At 36.9% G+C, this 21,616-nt stretch overlaps 2 pseudogenes; both read right to left on the bottom strand.

Moving 5' to 3' along the window:
- Nucleotides 1-1,562: 1,562 nt before the first annotated feature.
- Nucleotides 1,563-2,514, bottom strand: LOC105942854 (craniofacial development protein 2-like; annotated as a pseudogene).
- A 7,314-nt stretch (nt 2,515-9,828) lies between these two features.
- Nucleotides 9,829-21,616, bottom strand: part of LOC105942855 (uncharacterized) — a 176,618-nt pseudogene continuing 164,830 nt past the window's right edge.

Raw genomic sequence — 21,616 nt, forward strand, 5'->3', positions numbered from 1 at the left:
GGAGAAAGGACAAACCAATGATGTCTACAATAATTAATCTAACACAAATCCTTAAAAAAAAGTACAAATTCAAAAAATACGTGAACCTAAAAATAATCAATGAGATTAAGAAGCTGATCACTTAAAAATATAACTAAGACACTTTGTAAAATTTAATTTTAAAAAATGCATTATGTACATTAAAATTGAAAGGTTTGGTTTGAACAATTGAACCTGAGTTCAAGCCTGTTGGGGTCTCAGTAGCTGGCCTGAGACTTTGACTAAACCCTTTGCCCCTGAAAGCAAGAGCCTGCTCTGTTTACAGGGGCTCAGGGGCTCTGCATTCCACACACTCCAGCATTCCACACACAGGCATTCTGGTTGAGGAGACAATGGGATAAGGGGTGTAACAGTTAACATTTACCTGAGCTAGTTAACATGGTCCTCAGATTGGGGGATACAAATCATTAACTGGCATCTGTACTGAGCTCCACGGAGTAAACATGATACATGCCTGGAATGTCCCCCCACCCTAAATTGTGTGTATAATATCTGCTGTGTAAGAATCAATAAACGGAGTTTGCTTGACCACCAGGCTTCCCCGTTCTGCTTGGTGACCTTCTTGGTCGGTTTCTTTCTCGGCAGTAGGAATACTGCAGCAAGCAGATGGCCAGGGCAAAGGCTTCTCCCCTTCCCACTCCCTCTCCTATAGGGAGTAAGTCCGGTGACTTTGGGGCTCATACTCTAGTGTGCCGGGGTTGACTGGCCAGGACCCCGACACAAGTCTGCACACAAACGCTTTGAAATATCTCCATGATTTCATGGTATTTCTAACTTTTTCTAAGATATATTTTCTAACATTTTAAAGACATTTTCTCACTAAGCTTCATATACATATACATATAATTATACATCTACACATATATTCATAGAAAATAAGACAAAGTAATGTATAAAACTTTATACAAATATATTTATCAAGAAAGAAAAAATCAAAACTTTCATAATAAATTGAAACAGAGGTTTTGGATTTTATCTCCTATAAAATAATTCTATATAAATATAAACTAACAATATAAGGAGGAGTAATGGCTCCAATAGCTGGAGATCATGCCTACAAGGGATCTCCATTCCATTCACTGCATCTATCGTTATCAATAACACAGTGTGTACGTTGCTCTTCTCTGGAGCACATGGCATCACTTGGTTGGTTCCAAGCAATGAATAGTTAAAGCTACACTGTTGGTCTTAAGTATTAGCAAGAATGCCCTCTGGCCTTCCCTAAGCAATTAAGATAACTGTTATCCTGATGCATTTTTTTTTCTTTTGCAATCATGATATCATATTTGAAAATGTCCAAATAAATTTTTGTTTGTTTTTGGGTCATACTCAGCGATGCTCAGGAACTACTCCTGGAACTGCACTCAGGAATTACTCCTGACATTGCTTGGGGGACCATCAGGGATGCTGGGGTTCTGAAAAGGATTCAGCACGATTGACCATAACCACATGGTGACCAACCAAGCTTGTTGAGGTTTTGCGAGAGTTCTTCCTTTATCGCTTCTACGCACAGATTTGCAAGCTCATTGGTGAATGAGCTTGAGAGTTTCTGAGGACAGGAATCTGTTTGTGGCTTTCCCACTTTCAGCATTCCTTGTGTAGTCATGGAGGTGCCGAACCAGTTGATCGTATTCTTCGTCAATGTTTTCAACGATGTCATCTTCCCATATTGCCGCAATAGTGCCAAAGAAGTCCCAGTTGGTGATCTTTCTGGAAATAATCTTAAATTTTGCAGCACTTTCTCCTGTTCCATGAAGTGGAATTTTGCACAAAAAAGATGGTGGTCTAATCCCTTTTGGAATTTTGAGACAACAGTGACATTGGTCAGGCAAAACCATAGATTGAATATGATGTGGTCAATTTCGTTGTGGAACTGTCCACTGGGAAACTCCCATGTCCAACGTTTAGATTCGGCCTTCTGGAACTGCGAGTTACCATGGATGGTCTCAGTCAAAATGATGAACTCAGTCTCTCACCCTGTTTGTTCCATTCTAGGCCATGGGTCCCAGTGTGGAGTACTTCGGGTGACCTCAGTCTTATTTTGGCATTAAAATCACCAACAATGATCTTGTAGAAGGTGTGGTCTTCTTTGTAGAACTTATCCAGCTCCATGTAGAACTTTTCAATTTCTTCATCATAGCTGAATATTGGTGCATAGATGACAAAGATAGAAACCGACGGCAATAAGCCACGTCTATTCAAACATAATCATTCGGTTCTGATTGTTAGGCATCAAACAAATGAATGCTCATGGCCAAGTTCATGTTATGAGGACACCAACACCACTAATGCCTCTACTGTCACATGATCCAAGGAACAATTCTTCTCCAGTGTCGAAAATGGCATGATGTGTTCAACGCCTTCTTGTCTCAGTCAATCCCAGGACATTGTACTTGATTTTCTGCAAGGATCTACAAGGTCCTCAATGGATGCTTCTGATTATAGCATATACGCATTAAAAGAGCAGACAGTCATTTTAGTCCTTCTTCATTTTGGCAGCCTAGTTCGGCCCTGAGATTTTAGCAGCATCTCCTGGCTAAAATCGTCCTTCTCAATGTTGCCATATTTGGGGCTCTTCAAAAAGAACATCATCCTTCTCAATGTTGCCGTATTGGGGGCTCTTCTAGGGTCAGGGGAATGAAGCCCATTTTTTCTTACTATTTTTGGCATATCGAATACACCACAGGTAGCTTGCTAGGCTCTACTGTGAAGGTAGAATGTTGTAACAATTTGCACATTAACACACTATACTCCTTGTGCATGGACATGCTGCTCACATACTGGCCATAATGACATAGTCAATGCAAGGGGTCCAGCGCTGCACCTGCCTGCATCTCTGGGCAGCACCTGACCATTTGCTCTTCGCTTTTTGGCACCATTGCCACCCCTTCGCCATGATGAGGCGGTGAACCATCAGGGTCCTTTAAAGAAGGCCTTTTATTCTGTTGAGATTGAAATGGTTTTCAAAGCCTAGCCAAATAGGGCGCTCAAACTCAGTACATCAAGATCCTCCGCGAGCTGTATTACGGATTCACCACCAGGATCTCACCATTCTACAAAGAAGTGATCATTGATGTAAAGAGAGGGGTTCAGCAGGGCAATACCATTTCACTGAAACTCTTCAGTGCCACCCTCGAGAACTTCATTCGATGACTGGAATGGGAAGGAATGGGAGTGAAGATAGATGGTCAGCAACTACACCACCTCCACTTTGTTAATGACATCATTCTAATAACAACAAACAATTGCAGAGTGGCACGAATGCTGACCGACTTTGACCGTGACTGTGGAAAGGTTGGACTGCAGCTGAATCTCACAAAGACATTGTTCATGAGAAATGAACTAGTTTCTGATGTTCCATTTGCTCTCAATGGAATGAACATCTCCGAATAAAACAATCATGTATGTAGAACTTAACATGACGAATGACCTGGCACTTGAGCTGTGCAAGTGCACAGTGGTGTGGAACTCCTTCAAGAGCATCAAAGATGTTGTTAAGAGGTTTAAGAACCTCTGACTCTGGACACATCTTTTCTACTCCACTGTTCTTCCTGCACTAACATACACCTCAGAGACCTGGGCCCTATGAAAACTGGACAAGAATGCTATTCAGGTATCCCAAAGAGGAATCAAAAGAGCTATACTTGAAACATCACATTTCAGTCAAGTGAGAGAAGGAATCCAGAGTTCCAACCTCCGTCAATGATCGATTATCAGGGACTCAGTCTCATTTGCCAAGGTATTGGCAATGAGATGGGCTGGACAGATAATGTGATTTGAAGATGACCGCTGGACTAGAGCTGTTACCAACTGAATTCCACGGGACATCAAAAGAACAGCTGGCCACCCACCTATGAAATGGTCAGACTTCTTTGACAAGACCCTGAATAAACGGTTTGAGGCTCTTTTTGTTCCTGGATCATGCGGATGCCATTGAGCTAGTAGCACACAACAGGTACGAATGGAGATGTTATTGGCGCCCACTCAAGCAAATCTTTGAGCAATGGGATGACAGAAGTGATACAAGTGATACAAAGATTATCTTTAAAAATCTTGCAGCAAGGGCTTGAGAGGTAGTACAGTAAGTACAATGCTTGTCTAGTATTATCAAGGGTAACCTCTGGCATCCCCCAAGCAATCAAGTTGATTTCTACTGATTTCTACTTGGATTCATTTATTTCTTTCGCATTCATGGCATTATATTTTAAATTTTCCAAATAATTAAATATATATACGTGTATATATATATATGTGATATATATGATTTAGGGGCAGGTGTGTGTGTGCTAAGGCCTTTCTCCTTCCTCTGTTAAGGCTCTACAGGAATATTTTTTGCAGATTTGGTGAACAATATATTTATATGTGTATGGAGCAATAGAACAGCAGGTAGGGTGTTTGCCTTGCACATGGCTGACCCAGGTTTGATTCCTCTGTCCCTCTCGGAGAGCCTGGCAAGCTACTGAGAGTATCCCACCTGCAATTAGAGCCTGACAAGCTACCCATGGCATATTCAATATGCCAAAAATGGTAACGCGTCTCACAATGGAGATGTTACTAGTGCCTGATCAAGCAAATCATTGAAAAAATGGGATGACAGTGCTACAGTGCTATACATATATATACACATATATGTATATATGTGTGTATGTGCATGTATATATACACATATGTATATATGCATATACATGTATGTATGTATACATGTATTCTTCCCCAGTACACTGCTGATCCAATTTTGATCTTCTACATCCCATTTGATCCCCTGAGCCCTGCCAGGAGTGATTCCTAAGTGTAAAGATCCAGTAGTAAACTCTGAGAACCCAATGAGTATAACTCAAAAATCACACAACCAACTAATAAATAAAAACATAAAAGCTCACATCAATAGCACTGTTAATGGTAAACCATCTTAAAATGGTTACTTAATATGTGGAATACTTAAAAAAAGAAACTACTACCATCATGTCAACTAAAAACTCTATTTTGTACACAATATAGAAGAGAAAAATGAGAGAAAAATAGAAAAATGTAGAAGAAACAATATACAATAGTATAGAAGAGCATAGAAGGAAGAATGAGAGAAACATATTTGTGAATTTTTAAGAAAATAAGCAGATTATATGATTTTTATACAAAATATCATAAAGAGAAAACACATATATGGTTTTAGGATTTATTCTTGGCAAGAATATTTGTAAATAGTAAAATATCCTAAAGTTAATTATTTTTATAAATTTTAAAATAGACAAATAATACAAATTTACAAGTGCTTTTGAGATATATATATATTAAGTATAAATGTAGATCATGAACAATAATTGTGTGTAAAGATAGACCAAAGGAAATAATAAGTTAGATTTATACTATATAGGATATGCCTATTAAATATATCAATTATCTTTAAATTGATATTTAGGTTATTTGGAATTATAATAACATTTTAGTAGGCAGTTTAATTGAACATGAATAGACATTAACTATTATATATGTTTCACCAAAAAAAAAAGCTTCTCCATAGAGCATGTATCTGTATTCTGGAAAATGTTAACAAGATAATGAACAATTTTCTTCAATGTGTTCAGGAGAATAATATATAGATACCTTGAAGATTTAACATGTGCATTGGACTTTTGTAAGTGTTCCCTTATGTATACTTTTAATAAAGATATTGAAGACTTAAAAATTACTCTTGAACGGCAACTTTTTTTGGAAATGTACTAAAGTGTTATATAAATTATATAAATTTTTAAATTATAAATGATAATTGATTAATTAGTTGTGTAGGTTGTGTTATCAATTTATTTCTAACATTGAAACTTCATTTTAAATTTAAGAGTACAATATTTAATTAATCTTCTCTAGGCTATTCTTGAAAACTGACTATGCTTGGCACTAAAGATTCATTAAGAATCTAACATACATAGTTCACTTTAGTCACAAAGCATTTAAATGGCTTCTTAAACACTTAGACCATATTATTTCTATGTTTCTAAATTTGTGTGTCTGTGTGTGTGTCTGTGTGTACACACACGCATGTGTGCAGACTTGGGAAACAATATAAGGTGCTTAGGCTCAAATCTGGTTCAGCTGTGTACAAGGCAAGCATTCTCCCAAGTATATTATCTCGCTTGCCTCTCTAGTTTCAATACTTTGTCAAAACCATATGAGAATAAGTAAACAATACATTTTATAGCTTCATCTCATATCTCTTGCTTTAAAATGGATTAATTTTGACCACTGTGACTATGATAGTTGGAAATGATCACTCTGGAGAAGAACTGTGTGCTTAAAGGTGGTAAAGTGACACATAACATACCCTTTCAGTAACAGTATTACAGACCACAATGCCTAAAAGACAAAAGGTGTTGGAGAGAGGATGGAGGAGAAGAGAGGAGAAAATAAAAGAGAAGGCGGAGAGCCAGGCTGGGGATGCGTGGGATAAAGGGAAGGAGAAAAACTGGGACACTGGTGGCAAGAAGTGTACACTGGTTGGGTGTGGAAATATCATTTTACTGAAACTCAATCATGAGTTACTGCATATCTCAAGTATCTCAAGGTGACTGAATTAAAAATAAATTATTCAATTTTCATCATATATGAAAAATGACACTAAAGAGAAACTAAATTTTGTTTCTCTACAATCATAAATAGAAATAAATATTGAGCCCTCTTGCAGGTTAGTGGACTGAATGGGTGCCATCTCAGCATCTCATCTGCGCCTGCACCTCAACGCCCCCCCCCCATGCTGTCTTCTTTCGGACCCCGAATCCACCCTGCCTGAGCAATGCCCACCTAGCCCCTTGCCACCTTCCAGCTCCGTCCCGCTGGTCTGCTCCCTCCCTGAGGTCACCCAGCCACATTGTTTTAGTGGGCGTGGCCGCAACAAAAGTGGGTGTGACCTCAACAAAGTGGGCGTGTCTTCAACAAAGTGGGCGTGGCCTCCTTCTGAGCCAGCCAACACTCACACGGCCGCACTTATTTTTTTTTTCAAATACCAAGCATTTATTCGGTACTTCTCAATATTCATCACCTATATCCCTGATTATCATCTTAGCGGTCCTTCAAATACTTCCTAAATAGGTTGCTAGCTAATTCCAAGTTTGAAAACTACCAATGAATATAAGCAGCTATTCAAGCCAAAGCTAAAGGACCCCACTCTCAAAAAGCATTGCTTGAAGCCTCACATAAAGAATAGAGGAACATCAGAGAGGAACATGTTCTAGAGGTGGTACATAAGAAATCGATCACCACTGACCAAGCCCATTCAGAATCCTTTTTCACAAACAGAGGTGAACTTGAAGGTCCCTCTTCTATACCACCACAACAATATGAAGAAACATTGCAAATCCCTGCCACAAGGAGAGGACAAAGAAAAGAGTCCAGATGCCTTAGTAGACCTTTCCTACAAACTGGAGCTCTCTGATAAAGAATTCAGAGGTGAAATCCTCAAAATGTTCAATGAACTCAATGGAAAGATTGACAAGGTATTTGTTACATTAAAAGAGGACCTGACAGAAACGATACAACAGACAGCTGAGAAATTACGGAAAGAAATGAGAACAGAAAGAAAAAAACTATAGAAGGAAATGTCACAAATAAAGGATTTGGTAGATGAATTAAAAACTCAGTGGGTGCCTTCAAGAATAGAATGAATGCAGCAGAAGACAGAATCAGTGAGCTTGAAGATCAGCTGCAGGCAGCCTACAGGCAACAACAATCAATGGGGAGAGACCTCAAAATAGCTCTAGGGAGAATTAGAGTCTTAAGGGATGATTTCAAGAGGAACAACATTAGAATCATTGGAGTACCAGAAGGACAGGGAACCAACCCCAATGAAAAAGCCACAGTCAAAAAAATCATTGCTGAAAAGTTCGCAGAGCTGGACAATGCATACATCCAGATTCAAGGAGCCAGAAGGGTGCCAGCTAAAAGAGATGCTAACAGAAAAACTCCATGACATATCATAGTTAGAATGATGGACGTAACAGAGAGAGACACATTACTGCAAGCCACAAGGTTGAAGAAGGAAATCACATACAATGGAGCATCCCTTAGGTTCACAGCAGACCTATCGGAGGAAACCCTTCAAGCTTGAAGGCAGCTGTGGGATATAGCGAAAAAACTCAATGAAATGAATACTTCACCAAGAATACTTTATCCGGCCAAATTTTTTGTCATTGTAACTGAATTGTATTTCATGTCCGGCCCATCTGATTTTTGATGTCTTGGCAAAAGAGACAGCATTCCTGATTCTTGATCATGAATGGAGGACGGAACTCTGGATTCCTTCTATCACTTGAGTGAGACGTGATACTCCTAACATAGCTCGTTTGATTCCTGTCTGGGATACCCAAATAGCGTTCTCATCCTGTTTGCCTTGGGCCCAGGTCTCTGAGGCATACGTTAGCACAGGAAGAATTGTGGAATCAAAAAGATGTGTCCGGAGTCGGAGGTCCTTCGTCCTCTTCACCACTTCTTCGATGCTCTTGAAGGCATTCCATACTGCTCTCTTCCTCCTGTTCAGTTCTGGCGCTAAGTCATTCCTCATGTTGAGTTCTCGACCCAGGTACACATAGCTGCTGCATTCGGAGATGTTTGTTACATTGAGAGCAAATGGAACATCAGGGAGTAGTTCATTTTACATGGGCATCATCTTGTTGAGGTTAAGCTGCAGTCTGACATTTTCCCACTCGCGGTCAAAGTCGGCCAGCATTTGTGCCGCTTAGCTAATGTTTGGCATTATGAGAATGTCATGACATCGTTATGTCATCATCAAAGCGTAGGTGGTGTAGTTGCCAACCGTCTAACTTCACCCCCATTCCTTCCCATTTCAGATGTCGCATGACATTCTTGAGGGTGGCACTGAAAAGTTTAAATAAAGGTATCACCCTGTCGAACCCCTCTCTATACATCATTGATCACTTTCTTGTAGAAAGGTAAGATCCTGGTGGTGAATCTGTAATACAGCTCGTGGACGATCCTAATGTACTGAGTTTGAAGGTCCTGTTTGGCTAGGGCTTCAATGACCACTTCAGTCTCAACAGAATTGAAGGCCTTCTTTAATTTAATGAATGTTAGACAGAGCGGCATCTTGAACTCTCACGAAACTTCAATGAGTTTGGTCACTGTGTGGCTATGGTTAATTGTGCTGAATCCTTTTAGGAACCCAGCTTGCTCACAAGGTTGTCCTTCATCTAGTGTTCTGCCTATTCTATTCAGGTTGACGTGAGTGAACAACTTGTAGATGACAGGCAGCAGGCAGATTGGGCGATAGTTGCCAATGTCGTGGATGTCTCCCTTCTTGTACAACAGAAAGGTCCTGCTGGTTTTCCACTGGTATGTGACCTTGCATTCAGACAGGTAGCGTGTGATGAGCCGAAACAGTGTATTGATGAGTAGTGGCGGAAGATTCTTCATGTGTTCGGATCTGACCTTGTCTGGACCGTTTACTGTATGTGTCTTTACCTATGAAATGGGGTGTCGGATTTTGGAAGGTAGGATGTTGGGGATGACATCCATCCTGTGGAATTTGGTATGTGGGCAGGTGGACATGGTTATCAAAGAGATCCAAGTAGAAGTTGTGAATAATTCTCTCCATTGCCTTTCTGGAAGATGTGATAGATCCAACAGGACATCGGAAGGCAGTCATCTTGGTATTGTAGTTGGCAAAGTACAGGTGAGTGTTGCAAATACTTTTCCCGGCTTCTCACACATCCGCCAATACTGGTACTCTTATCTCTTTGAGGTCTTCCTTTATTGCTTCTTTGCACAGCTTTGCAAGCTTGGATGTTAGATTGTGGTCACTCGCGCCAAACCACGTTGAAGAATGAACTCGAGTTTCCAAAGACAGGTATCTGTGGCCTTCTCACTCTCGGCATTCTTTGCACAGTTATGGAGGTGCTGAACCAGTCAATCATATTCCTTGTCTATCTTGCCAAGGACTGTATCTTCCCATGTTGCCAAAATAGTGTTAAAGAGGTCGCAGTTTCTGGTCATTCTGGAAGTTTTTCCCTTAAACTTAAACTGTGCAGACCTTTCTCCCCGCTCTGTGAGGTAGAATTTTGCACAAAGGAGACAGTTGTCCGATCCTGTTTAAAATTTGGGGACAACAGTGACATGGGTCTGGCAAAACATTCGATTAAATATGATGTGGTCAGTTTCTTTTTTTTTTCTTTTTGGGTCACACCTGGCGATGCACAGGGGAAACTCCTGGCTCTGCAGTCAGGGATTACTCCTGGCGATGCTCAGGGGACTATGTGGTATGCTGGGAATCGAACTCCGATCGGCCCCGTGCAAGGCAAATGCCCAACCTGCTGTGCAATCACTCCAGCCCCAATGTGGTCAATTTCATTGTGGAACTGTCCACTGCAAGACTCCCATATCCAGCATTTAGATTTGGCCTTCTGCAACTGTGAGTTACCATGGATGGTCTTGTTTGGCTTGAAGAACTCAGACAGTCTCTTCCCTGATCTTTCCATTCTAGGCCATGGGTCCCAATGTGGAGTTCTTCAGGCGACATTATTGGTCCTATCTTGGTATTAAAATCACCAACAATGATCTTGTAGAAGGCGTGGTCTTCTTTGTAGAACCTCTCCAATTCCATATAAAACTTCTCAATTTCTTCTTCATTGTAGATGGATGTTGGTGCTTAGATGACAAAGATAGATACTTCCGGCAGTAAACCACATCTATTCAAGTGTAATCGCCTGATTCGGGTTGTTAGGCATTCGAATGAATCAATGGTCATGGCCAAGTTCGTGGTGACATGGACACCAACGCCACTGACACCTCTATTGTCGCATGTTCTGAGGAACAATTCTTCTCCAGTGTTGAAAATGGTGTGATGTGATCGATGTCTTCCATTTCGATCAGACCAATGATGGCGTACGTGATCTGAGCTTGCACCATCAGGTCCTTGATGAATGCTTCTGATGCTAGTGTGCGTGTGTTGAAGGTGCAGACAGTCACTTTAGTCTTTCTTTGTTTTGGCAGTCTAGTTTGTCCCTAAGAATTTTTTCAGCCTCTCCTTGCTCATCTTTTTTAACACTGCCATATTGGGAGCTCTTTCCATGTCAGATGAATGAGGCTCATTGTTGTTACTGTTTTTGGCATATGGGATATTTTGCCATATTTGATATTCAATAATGACCCATTATATATTTATATCTCTATTCTTGTGTATTTTTGATTGTTTGTCTGTTTTTGGGTGATGCCCAGAGGTTCTCAAACTTATTTCCAGCTTTGCATTCAAAAATTAATCCTAGAGAGCTAGAGGCATCATAGGAATCGAACCAAGGTCAGCAAGGTTCTAGGCAAGGACCCTACTTGCTGTGTTACCTGCTCTGGCTGTGCTACTCTTGTGCACGTTAAGGAATTTAATGTACTATCAATGCTTTCTCTTGATTATATTAATTTTTTATTATTTGGCTTTGGAGTCACACTCAGCAGTGTTCATGGCTTACTACTGACTTTGAACTCAGGGATCATTCTTGGTGGGGATTGTGGAACTTTATGTGGCACTGAAAATTGAACCCAGGTCAGCAGCATACAAAGCAAGATCCTTACCTATTGTACCATGGTTCTGTCACCTCTTTGTGAATTCTAGAAAGCACTTTAAAATACAGGAGTTTTCTGAAAATATTTGTCATTTCTTTAGTATTTTGCTGAACATACAGAGGTATTTGTATTATTCACAGGAAATACTTTAGCATAGTTATAGACTAAGTCATCACCATAATCACAAGTAATTCCTACCAAGGAATTCATTATAGATTCCCAGGTTTAATAATGCCTAATGATTTTATAAATACCCTTTCAGTTAATTTTATACAAGCTTTAGTAACATGAGTCTCAACAAAGAATGCTCAGTTATTATATTAACTGCGACCAGGGCTTTGAGCAGTAGATAGTGGGCAGAATGCTCACCTTATAAGAAGGCCAACCTGAGTTTGATCATGGGAATCCCATATGGTTCAAGAACATTGTAACGAGTGATTCCTTAGTAAAGAATGAGGAGTAAGCCCTTAGCACGTCTAGATGTGACTGCAAAACAAAAATAAAACAAAATAATAATTAAATTAACTCTATACAAGTTTAGGCAATGAAAATATTTAAAACTAGCCTCTGCTGTTAACTCACACTCTAAATGGTACTCTGCTACCATTGAAAAAGATAGAATCATATTTTTCCACCTGCAAAAATGCAAATATGCTTTCCTAGAATGATTAATTGTTTCTATAGCAAGTAAAATTCTGCTGGGCTATTCTGACAGAATGATTTCATGTGTTATGAATATTTCAACTAAGAAGTTTGTATAATAATTATTCTAACCAAAAACATAATGTACTTATAATAAATAAAAATATCTAAGAAGCATTATCTTGATATTGGACATTTCTTAATATAACGTAAGCCTGGACTATTCCAAGTAATATCATTCAATAGCTGCAATAACTTACTTGCAGACCTTTTATCTTAAATATAACAATGGATAGAATGCTAGTACTAATAGTATAATGCTAACAGTTTAAAAATAAGAAATTTTTAAATTTAATTTATTTAGCCATCATGTGGATAGGAAAATAAATTTGAAAACAAGACTCTAATTCAAAAATGATCATTTTGATTACTCTGTTATACTACCTCACCTTTTCTGTTTGCTTTATCCTTCCTCTGTAGATCAATATTTATGTTAAAATTGTTCAGAAATAAAATTGAGGGGCTGGAGCGATAGCAAAGCAGTAGTGCATTTGCTTTGCACGTGGCCAACTTGGGTTCAAATCCCAGCACCCCATACGGTCCCCTGAGTACCACCAAGGGTAATTCCTGAGTAAAGAGCCAGGAGTAGCCCCTGTGCATTGCTGGGTGTGACCAAAAAGAAAAAATAAATAAATAAAATTGAGGCTCAAATCAATTTTATAGCTTTTATTTGAAGTAATTTGTAATAAAGAAATCATACAAAGGAATATTAAATAGCAATATTCAGTGAGCAGACAGATATTACAGGGATTAGGCACTTTTTTTGCATGTAACAAACTCTGTTTCAATCCTTGACACTATATAAAGTTCCCTTAGTACCGCCACTAATGATCCCTGAGCATAGAGCTAAGACTAAGCCCTGACCACAGCCAGGTCTGACAATTACCCTGCAAACCCAAAACAAATAAAAATCAGAGATTATTACATCAATGATATACAAAATGTTGCATTTTCAGCAAAGTAATCATTATGTTTTTCTTTAAAATGAATTATCTTCTACCTATTCATACTAGGCTGTTTTATCATAATTATCTAAAGGATAGTTAATAAAAAGAAAAAAAAGCTTGATCTAATATTCAAAGTCTATTTAATTCTGTGGTTATCAATATACTTGGATGAGGTTGTAGGCCCTTTTATGTTAGTCTCTGATTATTCTAGTTTCTTTATTATATAAATGAATATGAATAAATCAAAGTAGTATGCTTCAGCTACTCATAAATAAACATGTTCTCTCAGGAACCTACTACTGTAATGATTCTTCAGTGTTCAAATAAATGTTCAATAAAACAATTGATCAGTTTGGACTTCATTATTATTTTTTAATAATTCTGTTTACTATAAGTGGATTTCAAGTCATCGTCACTTGCATAAGTGAACAGTATTACACTTGACTTTATGCTTTTCACATTTTGTGTGTCTGAAGTTTATTTTCCAAAGTAGAAATGTGGATTTTTGGATACATACTAAGGATGAATAAGTAGTGTATTTCAGCCCAGCTGTGTTAGTGAGATGAAAGAATCAAGGGCAAGGAAACCTTGGCATCTCTGTTTGCTGATTTGTCTCTTATTAGCTCTATAAATTCAAATAACTCATGATTTCCACCTAAGAATTTACCATCTGGAAATAGGGAGTTTTTATTAGGTCAGTGGCTTTTCTCCAAAATCATGCTGCCCCAGCCACTCTGGGAAATCTGAATATATTTTTGTGATTTAACAGGACTAGGTAGAGATTATTAGGGACAGTTTCACATAGTAGATAGAAGCCAGAGAAAAAGCTAAACATTTTACACTGTGCGACATAACTCCATATTATTATAAATTTATATTATATGTATTGTCACTGTCATCCCTTTGCTCATCGATTTTTCTCTCTCATTGTGAGAACATCCCTCATTGTGAGACTTATTGTTACTGTTTTTGGCATATCCAATAGGCCACGGGTAGCTTGCCAGGCTCTGTCGTGTGGGCGAGATACTCTTGGTAGCTTTCCAGGCTCTCCGAGAGGGGAAGAAGAAATTATAAGTATGTTACATATAAAATACATATATGATCAACTTCAAATTTACAAAGGAACACTATTCATCAATACCTTACTGTATATTCTTTTCAGTAATATCCAGCTGTGCTTACGGTTTACTCCTGGATCAGTGCTCAGAGAGAACTTTTGGAGTGTTTGGCTGACCATAAGGGAAGCTGTGATCAAATCCAGGTCAGTAGCATGCAAGGCAAGCACCCTACACAAAGTACTATCAACCCATACCCCTTTTTCTATATCTTTTCTACATGTAATAATACAGACAATTTTATCACTATAGGAACACACACACACACACACATATATATATATGGAGTTACATTTGTTAAGAACATATAAACTTATCACTAATATTCCTCGTATTACTTCTATCTTTAATGTTAAGTTTCTGCTCACAGTTTTACTAAATAATTTTCAAACTGGAAATAAATTATCTTGCTATTTTCTTATTTAAATTAGAAATTTTATTTATTTTTTTCAAGTTTGTGACGTTTTTATTTTTATTTTTTTAATTTTTTTTTATTTATTTTATTGAATCACCAAGTGGAAAGTTACAAAGTTCTCAGGCTTATATCTCAGTTACACAATGCTCAAACACCCATCCCTTCACCAGTGCCCATATTCCACCACCAATAAAAACAGAAACAAAAGCAAAAACAAAACAAACAAACAAACAAAAAACAGTATACATCCCACCCCTCACCCCACAACCCACCCCGTACGTGAGTGATAATTTCACTTCCTTTTCTCTTTACCTTGATTATATTCCAGATTTCAACACATAACTATTGTTGTTAGAGTTTCAAAACAGACTCACTATTTTTGTTGGAATTTATCCCCTAAGAATACAGCTCTATTAACAGGGAAATATTTGATAATAAGTTTTCCACTGATGAGAATGAAGAGATAAAATGTCTGCGGCCAAGCGGTTTACAATTTCTGTATTATAGTAATTAAGTCCGCGAAGATTTAAGTTTGAAAATGAATCATTTCCCTTCCTGGAACAGCATGTAGCCAAAGTTAGTTCACAGTCTCCATACATGGGTGCAAGCACTTGCTGGAACCCCAATTCCTAAAGCTGTCTCTGGTTCCCGCTCGTTCCACATCCACCGGCTCTGCAGGGGCATGGGCACCCGGGCCGAAAACCTGGCCAGCCGGAGCCGAGCACCGGCCCTGGTGGGGCTGGCCCTGTATCCTGCGGCTGTTTCCGAAATTAGAAATTTTAAAGTTTTAAGCATGAAGAAAAGGAAAAATAGCCTCTAATTTCTTACTAAATTAGAAAACAAGGTAGAAAAAATACATTGCTTTCCTAATTCAATTGATAAGTTGTAAATACATTCAATCTCTCATGGCAAGAAAATAATTTATAGGCATTCACATAAACCATTTATTTTGATTATTTTCAGTCTTTGAAAGGGCTACAGTTCTTTTAAATAATCACTACTAATTTATTCATCTAAAGAAACATACTTATTTATTAAATTGAATAGGTAAATGGAATAATTAAACTGACTCTTATCCATGGTGAATTTATGAAGGAATTTAGGACTTGTCTCAATAATGTTCAATGTATTAAAAAATGACTATGTTAAGAATAAGAAAATATGCAAAGTACAGTATCAAAATATTTTTAAATGCAAATCTGCTTTTATATAAAAAATTGAAGTGACACATAAGTATCAAATACATAAATAATAACATTTAGCATCATTTTTCCCATGACAATTTCAAATATACTTCAAAGAAGAATCACTATAGCTACTTTTTGATGAGAGACCAATTTTAAACATCCTTCCAGAATAATAAAGTGTTCACAAATAAAAATACGTTTATATGAATGCATGCCATGTTTTAATTTAATGATGAATCAATGTAAACTAGATAAAATAAACATTTTAATAAAATTAATCCATATCAGAAGGTCTCTATAATTACTGTTTCAAGAGATAAAAGCTGATTTTATTTGATACTTGACTAATAGAGAATGCTAAATGATTTAACAACTAATTAATAGGAATTGAATTTGCTCTTAAATATTGTACCAGAAAGAGAATAAACATTTATTTTAAAAGTTAGTGTTGTTTTACCACTCCATTATCCACTAATTTCCTCAATTTTAAAAAGGACTATATTTTCTTGACTCTTCTGGAATATCTGTTTCAGGATGGGCTAGAAAAAGATATATGTGTTGCATACAAAATGACTATCCTATGTTTTTATTATTATTTCTATATTAGCTTGGGGCCATGCCCAGTGAGTCTCAGCCATTATTCCTGGCCCTGTGTTCAGGACTCACTCCTAGAATGGCTCTGGAAATCATAAAAGAGTTTGAGGTTCAAACATGGGTTAGTTGAATGTAAACTAAGTGTCCTACCCACTTTTCTATCTCTCCAACCCTGCCCCCTCAACTCTACTTTAATCAGAACAATTTCTATTTTACATAAAAGACTTCAAAAAGAATTAAAAAAATGATATTGTTGAATTCTGCATGATAATATATTGATATTTTGATAGATTGTTTAATTAAAGGAATTAAAATTTTAAACCAAACTTACTATATTTTATAAATAATTTTGAAACCACATAAACTCTGAGATATGGTAGTAATCAATTCCATCTTAAGATAGCAAAAGTAAAATAATTGCACTTTTCAATGTAGAACATAACTGCCATTCTTTACTCACCAGTGTCTCCATTAGAAAGAAGACTGGTTTTAAAGAACTCTGGTACATTTAAGCACTAACATCCTTTTTTTAAGGATAGTTAGATTAAAATAACTTAAAAAATATGTAAAGCATGTTTATTTTCTTTCTGTTAAACAAGAAAAAAAGTATTTTAAAAGTTAATTGATCTGATATGAAAGTTATTTTTTTCAAGAAAAATATGAAACTTGTAAAAGAGATAAATTTGTATGCATTCTATGAAATTATATTAAGCACGTTTTAAACATAGTTTAAAATTCAAGTTCTGCTGACTAACTCAGAGGAGAAAGAATGGATAGATATCCAATGGAATGTAGTGGAGATATATTTAAACTTAGGTGGTTGGAAGTTATAGTAACACATTCTTAAGGAGTCAAACTGTAATCCTAAAACACATAGTGACATAAACTAATATTACTACATTAAAACTGAACAAAACTTTAAGTTTTGGATAACTCTATCTACATGCATCCTTCTATTTTCAGTTTAAAAATTTTCAGTTTAAAAAAATAAAGATTAGGGGCAGGAGCGATAGCACAGTGGGTAGGGCATTTGCCTTGCACGCGGCCGACCCGGGTTCGATCCCTGGCATCCCATATGGTCCCCCAAGCATCACCAGGAGTAATTCCTTAGTTCAAAGCCAGGAGTAACCCCTGAGCATCGCTGGGTGTGACCCAAAAAGCAAAAAAAATAAATAAATAAAATAAATAAAAAATAAAGATTAGTAGAATGTTTGTTGAAACATGGATTAAATATTTCACATATTTACTGCCATTTAGAAAGTGATTCTGAGATCAATGTTTCTCAATACTAAATATTTCCTCTAACTTACACTATAGGAAAGCTCATGCTGATATGTCATATAATAATTACAGTTATTATCATCTGCCCACGAAACAAACTTTAGAATAGGTCATTATTGATATGTCATAAAACGTTCTAACAAAAATAATACTAGGAAGGGTATATAATAAAAAATACATTTCTATTGTGTAAACGTGACCCAGAGATAAAAAGTATAAAAGCCATTCCAGGTCAATCAGCAGAGTTCAAGTGATAGAGCAAGTGTTCTATCTCTTCTACTCTGTCCTACTCCTGCTATAGAGTTACACCAGAAATAGCATCAGAACCAGGAGCAAGAAGAGAGAGCCAGCAATTTTAGTGTGAAACCTCATTCAAAATTGAAACTAAGCATATTATTTTAATGTGAAGGGTTGGAATGAGGTAAAACAAGAAACCATGACAGGCTACACTTTAGCAAAGCAAGCAATAGGACTAAGTTTCTGTTTCCCCAAGACCGGTGTTCCTGTTTCCCCAAAAGTTTGAGCTTAGAGTTACCGGAAAGACCCTCATCTTACCCGCCTAAGTTAATTCGCAAGCAACACATCCTGTTGTCCTGTCCTGTAGCCTGTTACTGGAAAACCCCAAAAAGCATAACCTTTGGCTCCTGCTAACTATGCTTGCGTGATCAAAGTTGGCACCTTATGTAATTAAGGATATTAAAAACCTGCTGTCATAAGGGCTCGGGGTCCTTTTCAAGACTCCACTGCGTTGATGAGAGTTGAACCCTAGCTTGAGCTAGCAATAAAGGTCCTTTGCCTTTGCATTTTCACATGTGGAACTGGTATCTCTGTAGGGCGGGAAACCCCAAACCTCAGTTTAACAAATGTTGCATATACAAATATACAATTTGAGGTAGACTTTAAGTTTGTGTCAAATATGACAAAACTATTAAATTATATTTCCCTAAATTAAGAGATTTGAATAAGTTTCTAAGCTTTGAAATAGCAGAGTTTCATGAATAAAGTTAATTATATTATATAAACATAATTAAATATAAATATAATTAACTAAAGTTAATTATTTTATATTAACTCATGACTAAGTGGTAGCATACAAATTTTAGTTCTGAAATATAAATAATTTAGGAAATCATGTTCAACTGATTGCTTGCCCTCAACCCAAAGTGAAAAGTGAGAAAATTGTTTTAAAATTCAATATCAAAGATAGTTTTAGAGGAGTAATTTTGTGTTAGTTATTAAATTATGAAATCTCTTATTTTAGAAATCAATGAAAAGTATGAAATCAGATGAATTACTTTATATCCCAGGTATTAAGAATACTTAATAAGTCATTTTAGTTTCTTTAAATATATATGTTGATATAGAGTGCAGATTCAATAACCCTGAAACTTTAAACTTACATATATATGTATATATTTTTCAGCAATTTTATTTGTATGCCATAGACCTTTGCTCAATTTACTTCGCATGCATTTTCACTTATTTTTTTTCTTCAAAAAATCATTATTCTTTCTTTGCATGTGCTAGGAAATTGAATGAATCTAAGAATATAGGAAAAGAAATGTCATTTTTTTCCTTAGAGATAAGTCTAGGCTTTGGTCCATGATCTGATTTTGAGAATAGCTCTGTGCCTTGCACAACTGTGGAGTTAGTAGCAACAGTTTTATACCTCCAAGGTCCTAGAAAATTGGCATCAATTACACCTAAATGCCTGTATTCTATACTGAATTCTTTTAAACTATTTCGCAACTCTTTTATTTTTTGTCAATATTGTGTCTTGGTATTCAAAATGTAATATTACTAGATACTCAGAATTGTATTTAAAAAAACTTGCTAACATGAATATAATGAAACTCTTTCTAAAAATATGTGCTATAATAAATAACAACCCTGCATTTTATGGTAAAGTGAGGAGTTGTCCCAAGAAGCCTTTCTAAAACCTACATTGACACATATGTATAATTATTAATGAAATAAAATTCATTATAATTACGTGTTGTGTGCAGATTCAATAACCCTTAGACTTCACATTTTGTAGACGGCAAGTTGATATATAGAAGAGAGATCTTATACAGATTTAATATCATTGATAGCTTAATAAAGTTCAGGAACTCAGCTTTCTTTTATAGTAAACATATAATTTGGATGGCTAAGTAAATTTCTTCACAATTTTTAAAATTCCTAAATGAACTTTATTTGTTTTATGTGAAAGTTTTAAATAAAATCACTTTTCTATAAAAGTATGCATTCCATTGTTCAACCTTCTGATAGAGTTTAGTTTTTTTCTCTATCACATTACTTGAATGGCCTGACCCATTTAACTGCAGAATGTACCTTTTTCTTCTTATTACTCTCACCCTTTATTTATTTATTTATTTTTTTGCTTCACGCCTGGCGATGCACAGGGGTTACTCCTGGCTTTGCACTCAGGAATTATCCCTGGCGGTGCTAGGGGACCATATGGGATGCTGGGATTTGAACCCGGGTCGGCCGCGTGCAAGGGAAACGCCCTACCCGCTGTGCTATTGCTCCAGCCCTACTCTGAGCCTTTAACTTCTCAGCAAAACTCTCTCAGAGTGGCCACCATTCCAGGATAACTACTTCTCTCTCACCCCTAGCTCAAAAGCAGAGTATCTTAGGCACTCACCTAACCCGTCAACATTTTACACCTTTTGACTCGAGTTTACCAGAGAATTTTGCTCTGAATTACTCCAGATTACACTTTCATTATTCTTCCTATAACTGCTTTTTTCAGCCCGCAATTGTCTTTTACAACTTCTCTCAGCTGTTTGAAATCTCACTTTTAACTTCTCTAGTTCAATACATTACTCTTTGACAGTTAGCTATTCTCATACTTGGATATGCTCTTGTTAGCACAGACAAAAGGCCAGTCATTCCCACATCTGCACTACATGCCATGTCTTGAGCAGAAGTGAAGGAGTCGGTACTATATAAAATTATTGTCTTAATATGTTAGCTAAACAGTGGATTTATTCTGAGCTCGTGGATTCTTAAAAATTGTTTGAAATATTTGCATATAAAACAAGTGAAGAAAACTACAAAACACAACTTACAGAAATAAAAGAGGACTTAAGGAAATGGAGACACATCCCCTGCTCATGGACTGGGAGAATTAGCATTGTCGAAATGGCAATACTTCGCAAGCATTTTATAGATTCAATGTGGTCCCTATAGATAACTATGACTTTTACAAGGAAATTGATCAAACACTACTGAAATTAATATGGAGCAATAAACTCCCATGAATAACTAAAGCAATCCTTGAAAAAAAAGATGGGAGACATCTATTTCCCCATCTTCAAACTATACTACAAAGTGGTCGTAATTAAGACAGCATAGTAATGGAATAAAGAAGACCTGCAGACCAATAGAAGAGTTGAGTATCCTGACACATACCCTCAAATATATTATCATTTAATATTTTTTAAATGGCATGGCAGAGCCCGGCAAGCTACCCATGGCATAATTGATATGCCAAAAACAGTCACAATAATGGGCCTCATTCCCCTGACCCTGAACATGACAGGGACAAATGAAGATGTTATTGGCACCCACTCGAGCAAATAGATGAGCAGTGGGATGACAGCGATACAGTGATTTGATAAAGGAGAAACATACATGAAGGAAAAATTCTTTAACAAGTGGTGCTGGAAAAACTGGACAGCTATATACAAAAAAAAAATAGACTCAGACCTCTATCTAATGCCATGCACAAAAGACAGATCAAAATGGACAAAAGCAATATCATACCCAAACCCA

Source organism: Sorex araneus, chromosome 4 (genome assembly GCF_027595985.1).
Source record: "Sorex araneus isolate mSorAra2 chromosome 4, mSorAra2.pri, whole genome shotgun sequence".
Lineage (NCBI taxonomy): Eukaryota > Metazoa > Chordata > Mammalia > Eulipotyphla > Soricidae > Sorex > Sorex araneus.